Source organism: Haliotis cracherodii, unplaced genomic scaffold (assembly GCF_022045235.1).
Source record: "Haliotis cracherodii isolate W230 unplaced genomic scaffold, xgHalCrac1.p SCAF_9, whole genome shotgun sequence".
Classification (NCBI taxonomy): Eukaryota; Metazoa; Mollusca; class Gastropoda; order Lepetellida; family Haliotidae; genus Haliotis; species Haliotis cracherodii.
The window spans coordinates 28,952,397-28,971,615 of record NW_027266343.1 but is presented as its reverse complement, the minus strand read 5'-3'; the positions used below and the strand labels follow the sequence as shown (position 1 = coordinate 28,971,615).

General features: G+C 46.3%; 36 non-coding genes across 36 annotated transcripts; all 36 read right to left on the bottom strand.

Annotated features, from left to right (window-relative positions):
• Positions 1-2,570: 2,570 nt before the first annotated feature.
• Trnaa-ugc (transfer RNA alanine (anticodon UGC)) lies at positions 2,571-2,642 on the bottom strand. The gene has a single exon. It is a non-coding gene; the product is annotated as a tRNA-Ala (tRNA).
• Positions 2,643-3,021: 379 nt separating this feature from the next.
• Positions 3,022-3,093, bottom strand: Trnaa-cgc (transfer RNA alanine (anticodon CGC)). Its single transcript has one exon. It is a non-coding gene; the product is annotated as a tRNA-Ala (tRNA).
• Positions 3,094-3,845: 752 nt separating this feature from the next.
• Trnaa-cgc (transfer RNA alanine (anticodon CGC)) lies at positions 3,846-3,917 on the bottom strand. Its single transcript has one exon. It is a non-coding gene; the product is annotated as a tRNA-Ala (tRNA).
• Positions 3,918-4,122: 205 nt separating this feature from the next.
• Positions 4,123-4,194, bottom strand: Trnaa-ugc (transfer RNA alanine (anticodon UGC)). Its single transcript has one exon. It is a non-coding gene; the product is annotated as a tRNA-Ala (tRNA).
• A 730-nt stretch (positions 4,195-4,924) lies between these two features.
• On the bottom strand, positions 4,925-4,996 carry Trnaa-ugc (transfer RNA alanine (anticodon UGC)). The gene has a single exon. It is a non-coding gene; the product is annotated as a tRNA-Ala (tRNA).
• A 379-nt stretch (positions 4,997-5,375) lies between these two features.
• Positions 5,376-5,447, bottom strand: Trnaa-ugc (transfer RNA alanine (anticodon UGC)). Its single transcript has one exon. It is a non-coding gene; the product is annotated as a tRNA-Ala (tRNA).
• A 752-nt stretch (positions 5,448-6,199) lies between these two features.
• Positions 6,200-6,271, bottom strand: Trnaa-ugc (transfer RNA alanine (anticodon UGC)). Its single transcript has one exon. It is a non-coding gene; the product is annotated as a tRNA-Ala (tRNA).
• Positions 6,272-6,476: 205 nt separating this feature from the next.
• Positions 6,477-6,548, bottom strand: Trnaa-ugc (transfer RNA alanine (anticodon UGC)). The gene has a single exon. It is a non-coding gene; the product is annotated as a tRNA-Ala (tRNA).
• Positions 6,549-6,985: 437 nt separating this feature from the next.
• Positions 6,986-7,057, bottom strand: Trnaa-ugc (transfer RNA alanine (anticodon UGC)). The gene has a single exon. It is a non-coding gene; the product is annotated as a tRNA-Ala (tRNA).
• A 536-nt stretch (positions 7,058-7,593) lies between these two features.
• On the bottom strand, positions 7,594-7,665 carry Trnaa-cgc (transfer RNA alanine (anticodon CGC)). The gene has a single exon. It is a non-coding gene; the product is annotated as a tRNA-Ala (tRNA).
• A 205-nt stretch (positions 7,666-7,870) lies between these two features.
• Positions 7,871-7,942, bottom strand: Trnaa-ugc (transfer RNA alanine (anticodon UGC)). Its single transcript has one exon. It is a non-coding gene; the product is annotated as a tRNA-Ala (tRNA).
• Positions 7,943-8,378: 436 nt separating this feature from the next.
• On the bottom strand, positions 8,379-8,450 carry Trnaa-ugc (transfer RNA alanine (anticodon UGC)). Its single transcript has one exon. It is a non-coding gene; the product is annotated as a tRNA-Ala (tRNA).
• Positions 8,451-9,094: 644 nt separating this feature from the next.
• Trnaa-ugc (transfer RNA alanine (anticodon UGC)) lies at positions 9,095-9,166 on the bottom strand. Its single transcript has one exon. It is a non-coding gene; the product is annotated as a tRNA-Ala (tRNA).
• Positions 9,167-9,602: 436 nt separating this feature from the next.
• On the bottom strand, positions 9,603-9,674 carry Trnaa-ugc (transfer RNA alanine (anticodon UGC)). Its single transcript has one exon. It is a non-coding gene; the product is annotated as a tRNA-Ala (tRNA).
• A 379-nt stretch (positions 9,675-10,053) lies between these two features.
• Trnaa-cgc (transfer RNA alanine (anticodon CGC)) lies at positions 10,054-10,125 on the bottom strand. The gene has a single exon. It is a non-coding gene; the product is annotated as a tRNA-Ala (tRNA).
• A 621-nt stretch (positions 10,126-10,746) lies between these two features.
• Trnaa-ugc (transfer RNA alanine (anticodon UGC)) lies at positions 10,747-10,818 on the bottom strand. The gene has a single exon. It is a non-coding gene; the product is annotated as a tRNA-Ala (tRNA).
• A 379-nt stretch (positions 10,819-11,197) lies between these two features.
• Positions 11,198-11,269, bottom strand: Trnaa-cgc (transfer RNA alanine (anticodon CGC)). The gene has a single exon. It is a non-coding gene; the product is annotated as a tRNA-Ala (tRNA).
• A 205-nt stretch (positions 11,270-11,474) lies between these two features.
• Trnaa-ugc (transfer RNA alanine (anticodon UGC)) lies at positions 11,475-11,546 on the bottom strand. Its single transcript has one exon. It is a non-coding gene; the product is annotated as a tRNA-Ala (tRNA).
• A 436-nt stretch (positions 11,547-11,982) lies between these two features.
• Positions 11,983-12,054, bottom strand: Trnaa-ugc (transfer RNA alanine (anticodon UGC)). Its single transcript has one exon. It is a non-coding gene; the product is annotated as a tRNA-Ala (tRNA).
• A 379-nt stretch (positions 12,055-12,433) lies between these two features.
• Trnaa-cgc (transfer RNA alanine (anticodon CGC)) lies at positions 12,434-12,505 on the bottom strand. Its single transcript has one exon. It is a non-coding gene; the product is annotated as a tRNA-Ala (tRNA).
• Positions 12,506-12,710: 205 nt separating this feature from the next.
• Trnaa-ugc (transfer RNA alanine (anticodon UGC)) lies at positions 12,711-12,782 on the bottom strand. The gene has a single exon. It is a non-coding gene; the product is annotated as a tRNA-Ala (tRNA).
• Positions 12,783-13,318: 536 nt separating this feature from the next.
• Trnaa-cgc (transfer RNA alanine (anticodon CGC)) lies at positions 13,319-13,390 on the bottom strand. Its single transcript has one exon. It is a non-coding gene; the product is annotated as a tRNA-Ala (tRNA).
• Positions 13,391-13,595: 205 nt separating this feature from the next.
• Positions 13,596-13,667, bottom strand: Trnaa-ugc (transfer RNA alanine (anticodon UGC)). Its single transcript has one exon. It is a non-coding gene; the product is annotated as a tRNA-Ala (tRNA).
• A 436-nt stretch (positions 13,668-14,103) lies between these two features.
• Trnaa-ugc (transfer RNA alanine (anticodon UGC)) lies at positions 14,104-14,175 on the bottom strand. Its single transcript has one exon. It is a non-coding gene; the product is annotated as a tRNA-Ala (tRNA).
• Positions 14,176-14,554: 379 nt separating this feature from the next.
• Positions 14,555-14,626, bottom strand: Trnaa-cgc (transfer RNA alanine (anticodon CGC)). The gene has a single exon. It is a non-coding gene; the product is annotated as a tRNA-Ala (tRNA).
• A 205-nt stretch (positions 14,627-14,831) lies between these two features.
• On the bottom strand, positions 14,832-14,903 carry Trnaa-ugc (transfer RNA alanine (anticodon UGC)). The gene has a single exon. It is a non-coding gene; the product is annotated as a tRNA-Ala (tRNA).
• Positions 14,904-15,339: 436 nt separating this feature from the next.
• Trnaa-ugc (transfer RNA alanine (anticodon UGC)) lies at positions 15,340-15,411 on the bottom strand. Its single transcript has one exon. It is a non-coding gene; the product is annotated as a tRNA-Ala (tRNA).
• Positions 15,412-15,790: 379 nt separating this feature from the next.
• Trnaa-cgc (transfer RNA alanine (anticodon CGC)) lies at positions 15,791-15,862 on the bottom strand. Its single transcript has one exon. It is a non-coding gene; the product is annotated as a tRNA-Ala (tRNA).
• Positions 15,863-16,067: 205 nt separating this feature from the next.
• On the bottom strand, positions 16,068-16,139 carry Trnaa-ugc (transfer RNA alanine (anticodon UGC)). The gene has a single exon. It is a non-coding gene; the product is annotated as a tRNA-Ala (tRNA).
• A 536-nt stretch (positions 16,140-16,675) lies between these two features.
• Trnaa-ugc (transfer RNA alanine (anticodon UGC)) lies at positions 16,676-16,747 on the bottom strand. The gene has a single exon. It is a non-coding gene; the product is annotated as a tRNA-Ala (tRNA).
• A 205-nt stretch (positions 16,748-16,952) lies between these two features.
• Trnaa-ugc (transfer RNA alanine (anticodon UGC)) lies at positions 16,953-17,024 on the bottom strand. The gene has a single exon. It is a non-coding gene; the product is annotated as a tRNA-Ala (tRNA).
• Positions 17,025-17,460: 436 nt separating this feature from the next.
• Trnaa-ugc (transfer RNA alanine (anticodon UGC)) lies at positions 17,461-17,532 on the bottom strand. Its single transcript has one exon. It is a non-coding gene; the product is annotated as a tRNA-Ala (tRNA).
• A 379-nt stretch (positions 17,533-17,911) lies between these two features.
• On the bottom strand, positions 17,912-17,983 carry Trnaa-cgc (transfer RNA alanine (anticodon CGC)). Its single transcript has one exon. It is a non-coding gene; the product is annotated as a tRNA-Ala (tRNA).
• A 205-nt stretch (positions 17,984-18,188) lies between these two features.
• Trnaa-ugc (transfer RNA alanine (anticodon UGC)) lies at positions 18,189-18,260 on the bottom strand. The gene has a single exon. It is a non-coding gene; the product is annotated as a tRNA-Ala (tRNA).
• A 436-nt stretch (positions 18,261-18,696) lies between these two features.
• On the bottom strand, positions 18,697-18,768 carry Trnaa-ugc (transfer RNA alanine (anticodon UGC)). Its single transcript has one exon. It is a non-coding gene; the product is annotated as a tRNA-Ala (tRNA).
• Positions 18,769-19,147: 379 nt separating this feature from the next.
• Positions 19,148-19,219, bottom strand: Trnaa-ugc (transfer RNA alanine (anticodon UGC)). The gene has a single exon. It is a non-coding gene; the product is annotated as a tRNA-Ala (tRNA).

Here is a 19,219-nt window from a genome sequence, read left to right as displayed (position 1 = left end):
ACTAGCTCCTTCAGACCACCCCTAGCTCCAGCAGACCATCCACTAGCTCCTGCAGGCCACCCCTAGCTCCAACAGACCATCCACTAGCTCCTGCAGGCCACCCCTAGCTCAGGCAGACCATCCACTAGCTCCTGCAGGCCACCCCTAGCTCCAGCAGACCATACACTAGCTCCTGCAGGCCACCCCTAGCTCAGGCAGACCACACCTAGCTCCAACAGACCACACCTAGCTCCTACAAACCACCCCTAGTTCCAACAGACCACACCTAGCTCCTACAAACCACCCCTAGATCCAGCAGACCATCCACTAGCTCCTACAAACCACCCCTAGCTCCAACAGACCACACCTAGCTCCTACAAACCACCCCTAGTTCCAGCAGACCATCCACTAGCTCCTGCAGGCCACCCCTAGCTCCAGCAGACCACACCTAGCTCCTACAAACCACCCCTAGATCCAGCAGACCATCCACTAGCTCCTACAAACCACCCCTAGCTCCAACAGACCACACCTAGCTCCTACAAACCACCCCTAGATCCAGCAGACCATCCACTAGCTCCTGCAGGCCACCCCTAGCTCCAACAGACCACACCTAGCTCCTACAAACCACCCCTAGCTCCAGCAGACCATCCACTAGCTCCTGCAGGCCACCCCTAGCTCCGGCAGACCATCCACTAGCTCCTGCAGGCCACCCCTAGCTCAGGCAGACCATCCACTAGCTCCAACAGACCACACCTAGCTCCTACAAACCACCCCTAGCTCCAGCAGACCATCCACTAGCTCCTGCAGGCCACCACTAGCTCAGGCAGACCATCCACTAGCTCCTGCAGGTCACCCCTAGCTCAGGCAGACCATCCACTAGCTCCTGCAGGCCACCCCTAGCTCCAGCAGACCATCCACTAGCTCCTGCAGGCCACCCCTAGCTCCAGCAGACCATCCACTAGCTCCTGCAGGCCACCCCTAGCTCCAGAAGACCATCCACTACCTCCTGCAGGCCATCCACTAGCTCCTGCAGGCCACCCCTAGCTCAGGCAGACCATCCACTAGCTCCTGCAGGCCACCCCTAGCTCCAACAGACCATCCACTAGCTCCTACAAACCACCCCTAGCTCCAGCAGACCATCCACTAGCTCCTGCAGGCCACCCCTAGCTCAGGCAGACCATCCACTAGCTCCTACAAACCACCCCTAGCTCCAGCAGACCATCCACTAGCTCCTGCAGGCCATCCACTAGCTCCTGCAGGCCACCCCTAGCTCAGGCAGACCATCCACTAGCTCCTGCAGGCCACCCCTAGCTCCAACAGACCATCCACTAGCTCCTACAAACCACCCCTAGCTCAGGCAGACCATCCACTAGCTCCTGCAGGCCACCCCTAGCTCAGGCAGACCATCCACTAGCTCCTGCAGGCCACCCCTAGCTCCAACAGACCATCCACTAGCTCCTACAAACCACCCCTAGCTCCAGAAGACCATCCACTAGCTCCTGCAGGCCACCCCTAGCTCAGGCAGACCATCCACTAGCTCCTGCAGGCCACCCCTAGCTCAGGCAGACAACCTCCTTCCTCCACCAGACCAACCGTAGTTCCACCAGATCACCCTTGACACCTCAACACCAGCCCTAGGTCCACCTGACCACCAGTTCCACCAGACCACCCATAGCTAGGCCTCAGTCACACCATCCTTCAGCTTCATCAGACCCCTCCACACCCCGACCCCTATAAATACAAGGCTACCCATTAACCCTCGTCACACTCCCTCATCTCCCAATATGTGACACTTTGCCTCGAGCATCCCTTAAATATACCCTTTCACACACGGAAGCACACAAGACCTACACACCCACTCTGAGGGAGTCCATTCCCCTCGGCTAACTTTAAGCTTCAGAAACGTCTTAGCAGTCGCAGGTTAGGACAAAGACTCGGGGAACGCGGCCAGACGATGCCATGTGGTTGCTTTCTGTCGAAGATCGTTTATTTTGCCTCCCCATGTATTTATCAGCAAAGATGTCCAAGTTGGCCCTCGGGCTGACTGCTTGCTGACAGACTGCCTGAGCAGGTTCAGGTAAAGCCGACTGTTAAGATTAAAGATTCTGCCTGAAAGATTTGCGCCAGATTGTGCCAGGCTGCGGCTCAGGCTGCGGCGTGCCACGGTGAAGATAACTCGTAACAAGTTACTCGAGATAACTGTAACAAACTTTGTTAGCTTTCATATTGAATTATTTATTCACTATTTGGTAAATCACATTACCTGGTGCATTACTTGCACAGGTATTTTCACAGTTGGAAATCTCTGTCTCATACACACACTCGAGTCCAACAAATAAGCCTCCATATGTATGTGAAATATATATGTTTGGAATGCACGACAGATATACATTGTCGTGTATTTCGATCGATGTTTGGAACAATCTAACTTGTTTGGCTACTTCCAAAAGCAGAAACCTTCGGGTCGTGACAAGAAGAAAATATAAAAACAACAAAAAGGTTCATGGAGATGCCAGGGATCGATTATATAATCCGGGTGGCGCAGAAAAAGCTTGCAGCGTCATTCATTTTAGGTTCCTTCAGCAAAAACGTGGAGATGCCGGGGATCGAACCCGGGGCCTTTCACATGCAAAGCGAACGCTCTACCACTGAGCTACATCCCCAAGCTGACAGATGTGGCGGAAAGAATATGAATTGTTCCCTTGAACACTTGCACGGGCATTTTCACAGCCAGACAGACATCATTGTCATACACACTCTCGAGCCCATCAAACGAACCTTCACACATATATCCGTGGCAAGACGACATTAGAATGTTCCACCCAACATGAAAAACGTGTTGTATTGGTTGTCAAGACGGCACTTATTGCTTTTGAGACCTTGAACAAAGGAAGGATTTTGTCAGGCCAATCTTCCCGATTGTGCTTAGCTTGGCTTGTTGTAATGCGTCGTTATTTCCATGCAGTGTGGCTTCTTACATAATCCGGGTGGGGCAGAAAAAGCTTGCAGCGTCATTCATTTCAGGTTCCTTCAGCAAAAACGTGGAGATGCCGGGGATCGAACCCGGGGCCTTTCACATGCGAAGCGAACGCTCTACCACTGAGCTACATCCCCAAGCTGACAGATGTGGCGGAAAGAATATGAATTGTTCCCTTGAACACTTGCACGGGCATTTTCACAGCCAGACAGACATCATTGTCATACACACTCTCGATCGAACCCGGGGCCTTTCACATGCAAAGCGAACGCACTACCACTGAGCTACATCCCCAAGCTGACAGATGTGGCGGAAAGAATATGACTTGTTCCCTTGAACACTTGCACGGGCATTTTCACAGCCAGACAGACATCATTGTCATACACACTCTCGATCGAACCCGGGGCCTTTCACATGCAAAGCGAACGCTCTACCACTGAGCTACATCCCCAAGCTGACAGATGTGGCGGAAAGAATATGAATTGTTCCCTTGAACACTTGCACGGGCATTTTCACAGCCAGACAGACATCATTGTCATACACACTCTCGATCGAACCCGTGGCCTTTCACATGCAAAGCGAACGCTCTACCACTGAGCTACATCCCAAAGCTGACAGATGTGGCGGAAAGAATATGAATTGTTGCAAGACGACATTAGAATGTTCCACCCAACATGAAAAACGTGTTGTATTGGTTGTCAAGACGGCATATATTGCTTTTGAGCCCTTGAACAAAGGAAGGATTATGTCAGGCCAATCTTCCCGATTGTGCTTAGCTTGGCTTGTTGTAATGCGTCGTTATTTCCATGCAGTGTGGCTTCTTACATAATCCGGGTGGGGCAGAAAAAGCTTGCAGCGTCATTCATTTCAGGTTCCATCAGCAAAAACGTGGAGATGCCGGGGATCGAACCCGGGGCCTTTCACATGCGAAGCGAACGCTCTACCACTGAGCTACATCCCCTACTCCTACTGTGTTGATTACAGGAGTTGTTAGACTCATCTGTTGCATGCATTGAGTACCCGTGAAGGTGGAAAACGTAACTACTAGATGTAGACTATTTAGAAAGTCGTAATGATGACAACTGTATAGGTAGTGTAAATCCTTTGAATGCACGATATGGAATGACATTGTGATGTATGATAATGTAAAACACTAAAAAGATACATGGAGATGCCGGGGATCGAACCCGGGGCCTTTCACATGCAAAGCGAACGCTCTACCACTGAGCTACATCCCCAAGCTGACAGATGTGGCGGAAAGAATATGAATTGTTCCCTTGAACACTTGCACGGGCATTTTCACAGCCAGACAGACATCATTGTCATACACACTCTCGATCGAACCCGTGGCCTTTCACATGCAAAGCGAACGCTCTACCACTGAGCTACATCCCCAAGCTGACAGATGTGGCGGAAAGAATATGAATTGTTCCCTTGAACACTTGCACGGGCATTTTCACAGCCAGACAGACATCATTGTCATACACACTCTCGAGCCCATCAAACGAACCTTCACACATATATCCGTGGCAAGACGACATTAGAATGTTCCACCCAACATGAAAAACGTGTTGTATTGGTTGTCAAGACGGCACATATTATTTATTATTATTTATTCACTATTTGGTAAATCACATTACCTGGTGCATTACTTGCACAGGTATTTTCACAGTTGGAAATCTCTGTCTCATACACACACTCGAGTCCAACAAATAAGCCTCCATATGTATGTGAAATATATATGTTTGGAATGCACGACAGATATACATTGTCGTGTATTTCGATCGATGTTTGGAACAATCTAACTTGTTTGGCTACTTCCAAAAGCAGAAACCTTCGGGTCGTGACAAGAAGAAAATATAAAAACAACAAAAAGGTTCATGGAGATGCCAGGGATCGATTATATAATCCGGGTGGCGCAGAAAAAGCTTGCAGCGTCATTCATTTTAGGTTCCTTCAGCAAAAACGTGGAGATGCCGGGGATCGAACCCGGGGCCTTTCACATGCAAAGCGAACGCTCTACCACTGAGCTACATCCCCAAGCTGACAGATGTGGCGGAAAGAATATGAATTGTTCCCTTGAACACTTGCACGGGCATTTTCACAGCCAGACAGACATCATTGTCATACACACTCTCGAGCCCATCAAACGAACCTTCACACATATATCCGTGGCAAGACGACATTAGAATGTTCCACCCAACATGAAAAACGTGTTGTATTGGTTGTCAAGACGGCACTTATTGCTTTTGAGCCCTTGAACAAAGGAAGGATTTTGTCAGGCCAATCTTCCCGATTGTGCTTAGCTTGGCTTGTTGTAATGCGTCGTTATTTCCATGCAGTGTGGCTTCTTACATAATCCGGGTGGGGCAGAAAAAGCTTGCAGCGTCATTCATTTCAGGTTCCTTCAGCAAAAACGTGGAGATGCCGGGGATCGAACCCGGGGCCTTTCACATGCAAAGCGAACGCTCTACCACTGAGCTACATCCCCAAGCTGACAGATGTGGCGGAAAGAATATGAATTGTTCCCTTGAACACTTGCACGGGCATTTTCACAGCCAGACAGACATCATTGTCATACACACTCTCGATCGAACCCGGGGCCTTTCACATGCAAAGCGAACGCACTACCACTGAGCTACATCCCCAAGCTGACAGATGTGGCGGAAAGAATATGAATTGTTCCCTTGAACACTTGCACGGGCATTTTCACAGCCAGACAGACATCATTGTCATACACACTCTCGATCGAACCCGGGGCCTTTCACATGCAAAGCGAACGCTCTACCACTGAGCTACATCCCCAAGCTGACAGATGTGGCGGAAAGAATATGAATTGTTCCCTTGAACACTTGCACGGGCATTTTCACAGCCAGACAGACATCATTGTCATACACACTCTCGATCGAACCCGGGGCCTTTCACATGCAAAGCGAACGCTCTACCACTGAGCTACATCCCAAAGCTGACAGATGTGGCGGAAAGAATATGAATTGTTGCAAGACGACATTAGAATGTTCCACCCAACATGAAAAACGTGTTGTATTGGTTGTCAAGACGGCATATATTGCTTTTGAGCCCTTGAACAAAGGAAGGATTATGTCAGGCCAATCTTCCCGATTGTGCTTAGCTTGGCTTGTTGTAATGCGTCGTTATTTCCATGCAGTGTGGCTTCTTACAAAATCCGGGTGGGGCAGAAAAAGCTTGCAGCGTCATTCATTTCAGGTTCCTTCAGCAAAAACGTGGAGATGCCGGGGATCGAACCCGGGGCCTTTCACATGCAAAGCGAACGCTCTACCACTGAGGTACATCTTCTACTCCTACTGTGTTGATTACAGGAGTTGTTAGACTCATCTGTTGCATGCATTGAGTACCCGTGAAGGTGGAAAACGTAACTACTAGATGTAGACTATTTAGAAAGTCGTAATGATGACAACTGTATAGGTAGTGTAAATCCTTTGAATGCACGATATGGAATGACATTGTGATGTATGATAATGTAAAACACTAAAAAGATACATGGAGATGCCGGGGATCGAACCCGGGGCCTTTCACATGCAAAGCGAACGCTCTACCACTGAGCTACATCCCCAAGCTGACAGATGTGGCGGAAAGAATATGAATTGTTCCCTTGAACACTTGCACGGGCATTTTCACAGCCAGACAGACATCATTGTCATACACACTCTCGAGCCCATCAAACGAACCTTCACACATATATCCCTGGCAAGACGACATTAGAATGTTCCACCCAACATGAAAAACGTGCTGTATTGGTTGTCAAGACGGCACATATTGCGCTCTACCACTGAGCTACATCCTCTACACCTACTGTGTTGATTACAGGAGTTGTTAGACTCATCTGTTGCATGCATTGAGTACCCGTGAAGGTGGAAAACGTAACTACTAGATGTAGACTATTTAGAAAGTCGTAATGCTGACAACTGTATAGGTAGTGTAAATCCTTTGAATGCACGATATGGAATGACATTGTGATGTATGATAATGTAAAACACTAAAAAAGATACATGGAGATGCCGGGGATCGAACCCGGGGCCTTTCACATGCAAAGCGAACGCTCTACCACTGAGCTACATCCCCAAGCTGACAGATGTGGCGGAAAGAATATGAATTGTTCCCTTGAACACTTGCACGGGCATTTTCACAGCCAGACAGACATCATTGTCATACACACTCTCGATCGAACCCGTGGCCTTTCACATGCAAAGCGAACGCTCTACCACTGAGCTACATCCCCAAGCTGACAGATGTGGCGGAAAGAATATGAATTGTTCCCTTGAACACTTGCACGGGCATTTTTACAGCCAGACAGACATCATTGTCATACACACTCTCGAGCCCATCAAACGAACCTTCACACATATATCCGTGGCAAGACGACATTAGAATGTTCCACCCAACATGAAAAACGTGTTGTATTGGTTGTCAAGACGGCATATATTGCTTTTGAGCCCTTGAACAAAGGAAGGATTTTGTCAGGCCAATCTTCCCGATTGTGCTTAGCTTGGCTTGTTGTAATGCGTCGTTATTTCCATGCAGTGTGGCTTCTTACATAATCCGGGTGGGGCAGAAAAAGCTTGCAGCGTCATTCATTTCAGGTTCCTTCAGCAAAAACGTGGAGATGCCGGGGATCGAACCCGGGGCCTTTCACATGCGAAGCGAACGCTCTACCACTGAGCTACATCCCCTACACCTACTGTGTTGATTACAGGAGTTGTTAGACTCATCTGTTGCATGCATTGAGTACCCGTGAAGGTGGAAAACGTAACTACTAGATGTAGACTATTTAGAAAGTCGTAATGATGACAACTGTATAGGTAGTGTAAATCCTTTGAATGCACGATATGGAATGACATTGTGATGTATGATAATGTAAAACACTAAAAAGATACATGGAGATGCCGGGGATCGAACCCGGGGCCTTTCACATGCAAAGCGAACGCTCTACCACTGAGCTACATCCCCAAGCTGACAGATGTGGCGGAAAGAATATGAATTGTTCCCTTGAACACTTGCACGGGCATTTTCACAGCCAGACAGACATCATTGTCATACACACTCTCGAGCCCATCAAACGAACCTTCACACATATATCCGTGGCAAGACGACATTAGAATGTTCCACCCAACATGAAAAACGTGTTGTATTGGTTGTCAAGACGGCACATATTGCGCTCTACCACTGAGCTACATCCTCTACTCCTACTGTGTTGATTACAGGAGTTGTTAGACTCATCTGTTGCATGCATTGAGTACCCGTGAAGGTGGAAAACGTAACTACTAGATGTAGACTATTTAGAAAGTCGTAATGATGACAACTGTATAGGTAGTGTAAATCCTTTGAATGCACGATATGGAATGACATTGTGATGTATGATAATGTAAAACACTAAAAAGATACATGGAGATGCCGGGGATCGAACCCGGGGCCTTTCACATGCAAAGCGAACGCTCTACCACTGAGCTACATCCCCAAGCTGACAGATGTGGCGGAAAGAATATGAATTGTTCCCTTGAACACTTGCACGGGCATTTTTACAGCCAGACAGACATCATTGTCATACACACTCTCGAGCCCATCAAACGAACCTTCACACATATATCCGTGGCAAGACGACATTAGAATGTTCCACCCAACATGAAAAACGTGCTGTATTGGTTGTCAAGACGGCATATATTGCTTTTGAGCCCTTGAACAAAGGAAGGATTTTGTCAGGCCAATCTTCCCGATTGTGCTTAGCTTGGCTTGTTGTAATGCGTCGTTATTTCCATGCAGTGTGGCTTCTTACATAATCCGGGTGGGGCAGAAAAAGCTTGCAGCGTCATTCATTTCAGGTTCCTTCAGCAAAAACGTGGAGATGCCGGGGATCGAACCCGGGGCCTTTCACCACTCTACCACTGAGCTACATCCCCTACACCTACTGTGTTGATTACAGGAGTTGTTAGACTCATCTGTTGCATGCATTGAGTACCCGTGAAGGTGGAAAACGTAACTACTAGATGTAGACTATTTAGAAAGTCGTAATGATGACAACTGTATAGGTAGTGTAAATCCTTTGAATGCACGATATGGAATGACATTGTTATGTATGATAATGTAAAACACTAAAAAGATACATGGAGATGCCGGGGATCGAACCCGGGGCCTTTCACATGCAAAGCGAACGCTCTACCACTGAGCTACATCTCCAAGCTGACAGATGTGGCGGAAAGAATATGAATTGTTCCCTTGAACACTTGCACGGGCATTTTCACAGCCAGACAGACATCATTGTCATACACACTCTCGAGCCCATCAAACGAACCTTCACACATATATCCGTGGCAAGACGACATTAGAATGTTCCACCCAACATGAAAAACGTGCTGTATTGGTTGTCAAGACGGCACATATTGCGCTCTACCACTGAGCTACATCCTCTACTCCTACTGTGTTGATTACAGGAGTTGTTAGACTCATCTGTTGCATGCATTGAGTACCCGTGAAGGTGGAAAACGTAACTACTAGATGTAGACTATTTAGAAAGTCGTAATGATGACAACTGTATAGGTAGTGTAAATCCTTTGAATGCACGATATGGAATGACATTGTGATGTATGATAATGTAAAACACTAAAAAGATGCATGGAGACGCCGGGGATCGAACCTGGGGACTTTCACATGCAAAGCGAACGCTCTACCACTGAGCTACATCCCCAAGCTGACAGATGTGGCGGAAAGAATATGAATTGTTCCCTTGAACACTTGCACGGGCATTTTTACAGCCAGACAGACATCATTGTCATACACACTCTCGAGCCCATCAAACGAACCTTCACACATATATCCGTGGCAAGACGACATTAGAATGTTCCACCCAACATGAAAAACGTGTTGTATTGGTTGTCAAGACGGCATATATTGCTTTTGAGCCCTTGAACAAAGGAAGGATTTTGTCAGGCCAATCTTCCCGATTGTGCTTAGCTTGGCTTGTTGTAATGCGTCGTTATTTCCATGCAGTGTGGCTTCTTACATAATCCGGGTGGGGCAGAAAAAGCTTGCAGGGTCATTCATTTCAGGTTCCTTCAGCAAAAACGTGGAGATGCCGGGGATCGAACCCGGGGCCTTTCACATGCGAAGCGAACGCTCTACCACTGAGCTACATCCCCTACACCTACTGTGTTGATTACAGGAGTTGTTAGACTCATCTGTTGCATGCATTGAGTACCCGTGAAGGTGGAAAACGTAACTACTAGATGTAGACTATTTAGAAAGTCGTAATGATGACAACTGTATAGGTAGTGTAAATCCTTTGAATGCACGATATGGAATGACATTGTGATGTATGATAATGTAAAACACAGATGTGGCGGAAAGAATATGAATTGTTCCCTTGAACACTTGCACGGGCATTTTCACAGCCAGACAGACATCATTGTCATACACACTCTCGAGCCCATCAAACGAACCTTCACACATATATCCGTGGCAAGACGACATTAGAATGTTCCACCCAACATGAAAAACGTGTTGTATTGGTTGTCAAGACGGCACATATTGCGCTCTACCACTGAGCTACATCCTCTACTCCTACTGTGTTGATTACAGGAGTTGTTAGACTCATCTGTTGCATGCATTGAGTACCCGTGAAGGTGGAAAACGTAACTACTAGATGTAGACTATTTAGAAAGTCGTAATGATGACAACTGTATAGGTAGTGTAAATCCTTTGAATGCACGATATGGAATGACATTGTGATGTATGATAATGTAAAACACTAAAAAGATACATGGAGATGCCGGGGATCGAACCCGGGGCCTTTCACATGCAAAGCGAACGCTCTACCACTGAGCTACATCCCCAAGCTGACAGATGTGGCGGAAAGAATATGAATTGTTCCCTTGAACACTTGCACGGGCATTTTTACAGCCAGACAGACATCATTGTCATACACACTCTCGAGCCCATCAAACGAACCTTCACACATATATCCGTGGCAAGACGACATTAGAATGTTCCACCCAACATGAAAAACGTGTTGTATTGGTTGTCAAGACGGCATATATTGCTTTTGAGCCCTTGAACAAAGGAAGGATTTTGTCAGGCCAATCTTCCCGATTGTGCTTAGCTTGGCTTGTTGTAATGCGTTGTTATTTCCATGCAGTGTGGCTTCTTACATAATCCGGGTGGGGCAGAAAAAGCTTGCAGCGTCATTCATTTCAGGTTCCTTCAGCAAAAACGTGGAGATGCCGGGGATCGAACCCGGGGCCTTTCACATGCGAAGCGAACGCTCTACCACTGAGCTACATCCCCTACTCCTACTGTGTTGATTACAGGAGTTGTTAGACTCATCTGTTGCATGCATTGAGTACCCGTGAAGGTGGAAAACGTAACTACTAGATGTAGACTATTTAGAAAGTCGTAATGATGACAACTGTATAGGTAGTGTAAATCCTTTGAATGCACGATATGGAATGACATTGTGATGTATGATAATGTAAAACACTAAAAAGATACATGGAGATGCCGGGGATCGAACCCGGGGCCTTTCACATGCAAAGCGAACGCTCTACCACTGAGCTACATCCCCAAGCAGACGGATGTGGCGGAAAGAATATGAATTGTTCCCTTGAACACTTGCACGGGCATTTTCACAGCCAGACAGACATCATTGTCATACACACTCTCGAGCCCATCAAACGAACCTTCACACATATATCCGTGGCAAGACGACATTAGAATGTTCCACCCAACATGAAAAACGTGTTGTATTGGTTGTCAAGACGGCACATATTGCGCTCTACCACTGAGCTACATCCTCTACTCCTACTGTGTTGATTACAGGAGTTGTTAGACTCATCTGTTGCATGCATTGAGTACCCGTGAAGGTGGAAAACGTAACTACTAGATGTAGACTATTTAGAAAGTCGTAATGATGACAACTGTATAGGTAGTGTAAATCCTTTGAATGCACGATATGGAATGACATTGTGATGTATGATAATGTAAAACACTAAAAAGATACATGGAGATGCCGGGGATCGAACCCGGGGCCTTTCACATGCAAAGCGAACGCTCTACCAATGAGCTACATCCCCAAGCTGACAGATGTGGCGGAAAGAATATGAATTGTTCCCTTGAACACTTGCACGGGCATTTTTACAGCCAGACAGACATCATTGTCATACACACTCTCGAGCCCATCAAACGAACCTTCACACATATATCCGTGGCAAGACGACATTAGAATGTTCCACCCAACATGAAAAACGTGTTGTATTGGTTGTCAAGACGGCATATATTGCTTTTGAGCCCTTGAACAAAGGAAGGATTTTGTCAGGCCAATCTTCCCGATTGTGCTTAGCTTGGCTTGTTGTAATGCGTTGTTATTTCCATGCAGTGTGGCTTCTTACATAATCCGGGTGGGGCAGAAAAAGCTTGCAGCGTCATTCATTTCAGGTTCCTTCAGCAAAAACGTGGAGATGCCGGGGATCGAACCCGGGGCCTTTCACATGCGAAGCGAACGCTCTACCACTGAGCTACATCCCCTACTCCTACTGTGTTGATTACAGGAGTTGTTAGACTCATCTGTTGCATGCATTGAGTACCCGTGAAGGTGGAAAACGTAACTACTAGATGTAGACTATTTAGAAAGTCGTAATGATGACAACTGTATAGGTAGTGTAAATCCTTTGAATGCACGATATGGAATGACATTGTGATGTATGATAATGTAAAACACTAAAAAGATACATGGAGATGCCGGGGATCGAACCCGGGGCCTTTCACATGCAAAGCGAACGCTCTACCACTGAGCTACATCCCCAAGCTGACAGATGTGGCGGAAAGAATATGAATTGTTCCCTTGAACACTTGCACGGGCATTTTCACAGCCAGACAGACATCATTGTCATACACACTCTCGATCGAACCCGTGGCCTTTCACATGCAAAGCGAACGCTCTACCACTGAGCTACATCCCCAAGCTGACAGATGTGGCGGAAAGAATATGAATTGTTCCCTTGAACACTTGCACGGGCATTTTCACAGCCAGACAGACATCATTGTCATACACACTCTCGAGCCCATCAAACGAACCTTCACACATATATCCGTGGCAAGACGACATTAGAATGTTCCACCCAACATGAAAAACGTGTTGTATTGGTTGTCAAGACGGCATATATTGCTTTTGAGCCCTTGAACAAAGGAAGGATTTTGTCAGGCCAATCTTCCCGATTGTGCTTAGCTTGGCTTGTTGTAATGCGTTGTTATTTCCATGCAGTGTGGCTTCTTACATAATCCGGGTGGGGCAGAAAAAGCTTGCAGCGTCATTCATTTCAGGTTCCTTCAGCAAAAACGTGGAGATGCCGGGGATCGAACCCGGGGCCTTTCACATGCGAAGCGAACGCTCTACCACTGAGCTACATCCCCTACTCCTACTGTGTTGATTACAGGAGTTGTTAGACTCATCTGTTGCATGCATTGAGTACCCGTGAAGGTGGAAAACGTAACTACTAGATGTAGACTATTTAGAAAGTCGTAATGATGACAACTGTATAGGTAGTGTAAATCCTTTGAATGCACGATATGGAATGACATTGTGATGTATGATAATGTAAAACACTAAAAAGATACATGGAGATGCCGGGGATCGAACCCGGGGCCTTTCACATGCAAAGCGAACGCTCTACCACTGAGCTACATCCCCAAGCAGACGGATGTGGCGGAAAGAATATGAATTGTTCCCTTGAACACTTGCACGGGCATTTTCACAGCCAGACAGACATCATTGTCATACACACTCTCGAGCCCATCAAACGAACCTTCACACATATATCCGTGGCAAGACGACATTAGAATGTTCCACCCAACATGAAAAACGTGTTGTATTGGTTGTCAAGACGGCACATATTGCGCTCTACCACTGAGCTACATCCTCTACTCCTACTGTGTTGATTACAGGAGTTGTTAGACTCATCTGTTGCATGCATTGAGTACCCGTGAAGGTGGAAAACGTAACTACTAGATGTAGACTATTTAGAAAGTCGTAATGATGACAACTGTATAGGTAGTGTAAATCCTTTGAATGCACGATATGGAATGACATTGTGATGTATGATAATGTAAAACACTAAAAAGATACATGGAGATGCCGGGGATCGAACCCGGGGCCTTTCACATGCAAAGCGAACGCTCTACCACTGAGCTACATCCCCAAGCTGACAGATGTGGCGGAAAGAATATGAATTGTTCCCTTGAACACTTGCACGGGCATTTTTACAGCCAGACAGACATCATTGTCATACACACTCTCGAGCCCATCAAACGAACCTTCACACATATATCCGTGGCAAGACGACATTAGAATGTTCCACCCAACATGAAAAACGTGTTGTATTGGTTGTCAAGACGGCATATATTGCTTTTGAGCCCTTGAACAAAGGAAGGATTTTGTCAGGCCAATCTTCCCGATTGTGCTTAGCTTGGCTTGTTGTAATGCGTTGTTATTTCCATGCAGTGTGGCTTCTTACATAATCCGGGTGGGGCAGAAAAAGCTTGCAGCGTCATTCATTTCAGGTTCCTTCAGCAAAAACGTGGAGATGCCGGGGATCGAACCCGGGGCCTTTCACATGCGAAGCGAACGCTCTACCACTGAGCTACATCCCCTACTCCTACTGTGTTGATTACAGGAGTTGTTAGACTCATCTGTTGCATGCATTGAGTACCCGTGAAGGTGGAAAACGTAACTACTAGATGTAGACTATTTAGAAAGTCGTAATGATGACAACTGTATAGGTAGTGTAAATCCTTTGAATGCACGATATGGAATGACATTGTGATGTATGATAATGTAAAACACTAAAAAGATACATGGAGATGCCGGGGATCGAACCCGGGGCCTTTCACATGCAAAGCGAACGCTCTACCACTGAGCTACATCCCCAAGCAGACGGATGTGGCGGAAAGAATATGAATTGTTCCCTTGAACACTTGCACGGGCATTTTCACAGCCAGACAGACATCATTGTCATACACACTCTCGAGCCCATCAAACGAACCTTCACACATATATCCGTGGCAAGACGACATTAGAATGTTCCACCCAACATGAAAAACGTGTTGTATTGGTTGTCAAGACGGCACATATTGCGCTCTACCACTGAGCTACATCCTCTACTCCTACTGTGTTGATTACAGGAGTTGTTAGACTCATCTGTTGCATGCATTGAGTACCCGTGAAGGTGGAAAACGTAACTACTAGATGTAGACTATTTAGAAAGTCGTAATGATGACAACTGTATAGGTAGTGTAAATCCTTTGAATGCACGATATGGAATGACATTGTGATGTATGATAATGTAAAACACTAAAAAGATACATGGAGATGCCGGGGATCGAACCCGGGGCCTTTCACATGCAAAGCGAACGCTCTACCACTGAGCTACATCCCCAAGCTGACAGATGTGGCGGAAAGAATATGAATTGTTCCCTTGAACACTTGCACGGGCATTTTTACAGCCAGACAGACATCATTGTCATACACACTCTCGAGCCCATCAAACGAACCTTCACACATATATCCGTGGCAAGACGACATTAGAATGTTCCACCCAACATGAAAAACGTGTTGTATTGGTTGTCAAGACGGCATATATTGCTTTTGAGCCCTTGAACAAAGGAAGGATTTTGTCAGGCCAATCTTCCCGATTGTGCTTAGCTTGGCTTGTTGTAATGCGTTGTTATTTCCATGCAGTGTGGCTTCTTACATAATCCGGGTGGGGCAGAAAAAGCTTGCAGCGTCATTCATTTCAGGTTCCTTCAGCAAAAACGTGGAGATGCCGGGGATCGAACCCGGGGCCTTTCACATGCGAAGCGAACGCTCTACCACTGAGCTACATCCCCTACTCCTACTGTGTTGATTACAGGAGTTGTTAGACTCATCTGTTGCATGCATTGAGTACCCGTGAAGGTGGAAAACGTAACTACTAGATGTAGACTATTTAGAAAGTCGTAATGATGACAACTGTATAGGTAGTGTAAATCCTTTGAATGCACGATATGGAATGACATTGTGATGTATGATAATGTAAAACACTAAAAAGATACATGGAGATGCCGGGGATCGAACCCGGGGCCTTTCACATGCAAAGCGAACGCTCTACCACTGAGCTACATCCCCAAGCTGACAGATGTGGCGGAAAGAATATGAATTGTTCCCTTGAACACTTGCACGGGCATTTTCACAGCCAGACAGACATCATTGTCATACACACTCTCGATCGAACCCGTGGCCTTTCACATGCAAAGCGAACGCTCTACCACTGAGCTACATCCCCAAGCTGACAGATGTGGCGGAAAGAATATGAATTGTTCCCTTGAACACTTGCACGGGCATTTTCACAGCCAGACAGACATCATTGTCATACACACTCTCGAGCCCATCAAACGAACCTTCACACATATATCCGTGGCAAGACGACATTAGAATGTTCCACCCAACATGAAAAACGTGTTGTATTGGTTGTCAAGACGGCATATATTGCTTTTGAGCCCTTGAACAAAGGAAGGATTTTGTCAGGCCAATCTTCCCGATTGTGCTTAGCTTGGCTTGTTGTAATGCGTTGTTATTTCCATGCAGTGTGGCTTCTTACATAATCCGGGTGGGGCAGAAAAAGCTTGCAGCGTCATTCATTTCAGGTTCCTTCAGCAAAAACGTGGAGATGCCGGGGATCGAACCCGGGGCCTTTCACATGCAAAGCGAACGCTCTACCACTGAGCTACATCCCCTACTCCTACTGTGTTGATTACAGGAGTTGTTAGACTCATCTGTTGCATGCATTGAGTACCCGTGAAGGTGGAAAACGTAACTACTAGATGTAGACTATTTAGAAAGTCGTAATGATGACAACTGTATAGGTAGTGTAAATCCTTTGAATGCACGATATGGAATGACATTGTGATGTATGATAATGTAAAACACTAAAAAGATACATGGAGATGCCGGGGATCGAACCCGGGGCCTTTCACATGCAAAGCAAACGCTCTACCACTGAGCTACATCCCCAAGCTGACGGATGTGGCGGAAAGAATATGAATTGTTCCCTTGAACACTTGCACGGGCATTTTCACAGCCAGACAGACATCATTGTCATACACACTCTCGAGCCCATCAAACGAACCTTCACACATATATCCGTGGCAAGACGACATTAGAATGTTCCACCCAACATGAAAAACGTGTTGTATTGGTTGTCAAGACGGCACATATTGCGCTCTACCACTGAGCTACATCCTCTACTCCTACTGTGTTGATTACAGGAGTTGTTAGACTCATCTGTTGCATGCATTGAGTACCCGTGAAGGTGGAAAACGTAACTACTAGATGTAGACTATTTAGAAAGTCGTAATGCTGACAACTGTATAGGTAGTGTAAATCCTTTGAATGCACGATATGGAATGACATTGTGATGTATGATAATGTAAAACACTAAAAATATACATGGAGATGCCGGGGATCGAACCCGGGGCCTTTCACATGCAAAGCGAACGCTCTACCACTGAGCTACATCCCCAAGCTGACAGATGTGGCGGAAAGAATATGAATTGTTCCCTTGAACACTTGCACGGGCATTTTTACAGCCAGACAGACATCATTGTCATACACACTCTCGAGCCCATCAAACGAACCTTCACACATATATCCGTGGCAAGACGACATTAGAATGTTCCACCCAACATGAAAAACGTGTTGTATTGGTTGTCAAGACGGCATATATTGCTTTTGAGCCCTTGAACAAAGGAAGGATTTTGTCAGGCCAATCTTCCCGATTGTGCTTAGCTTGGCTTGTTGTAATGCGTCGTTATTTCCATGCAGTGTGGCTTCTTACATAATCCGGGTGGGGCAGAAAAAGCTTGCAGGGTCATTCATTTCAGGTTCCTTCAGCAAAAACGTGGAGATGCCGGGGATCGAACCCGGGGCCTTTCACATGCGAAGCGAACGCTCTACCACTGAGCTACATCCCCTACACCTACTGTGTTGATTACAGGAGTTGTTAGACTCATCTGTTGCATGCATTGAGTACCCGTGAAGGTGGAAAACGTAACTACTAGATGTAGACTATTTAGAAAGTCGTAATGATGACAACTGTATAGGTAGTGTAAATCCTTTGAATGCACGATATGGAATGACATTGTGATGTATGATAATGTAAAACACTAAAAAGATACATGGAGATGCCGGGGATCGAACCCGGGGCCTTTCACATGCAAAGCGAACGCTCTACCACTGAGCTACATCCCCAAGCTGACAGATGTGGCGGAAAGAATATGAATTGTTCCCTTGAACACTTGCACGGGCATTTTCACAGCCAGACAGACATCATTGTCATACACACTCTCGAGCCCATCAAACGAACCTTCACACATATATCCGTGGCAAGACGACATTAGAATGTTCCACCCAACATGAAAAACGTGTTGTATTGGTTGTCAAGACGGCACATATTGCGCTCTACCACTGAGCTACATCCTCTACTCCTACTGTGTTGATTACAGGAGTTGTTAGACTCATCTGTTGCATGCATTGAGTACCCGTGAAGGTGGAAAACGTAACTACTAGATGTAGACTATTTAGAAAGTCGTAATGATGACAACTGTATAGGTAGTGTAAATCCTTTGAATGCACGATATGGAATGACATTGTGATGTATGATAATGTAAAACACTAAAAAGATACATGGAGATGCCGGGGATCGAACCCGGGGCCTTTCACATGCAAAGCGAACGCTCTACCACTGAGCTACATCCCCAAGCTGACGGATGTGGCGGAAAGAATATGAATTGTTCCCTTGAACACTTGCACGGGCATTTTCACAGCCAGACAGACATCATTGTCATACACACTCTCGAGCCCATCAAACGAACCTTCACACATATATCCGTGGCAAGACGACATTAGAATGTTCCACCCAACATGAAAAACGTGTTGTATTGGTTGTCAAGACGGCATATATTGCTTTTGAGCCCTTGAACAAAGGAAGGATTTTGTCAGGCCAATCTTCCCGATTGTGCTTAGCTTGGCTTGTTGTAATGCGTTGTTATTTCCATGCAGTGTGGCTTCTTACATAATCCGGGTGGGGCAGAAAAAGCTTGCAGCGTCATTCATTTCAGGTTCCTTCAGCAAAAACGTGGAGATGCCGGGGATCGAACCCGGGGCCTTTCACATGCAAAGCGAACGCTCTACCACTGAGCTACATCCCC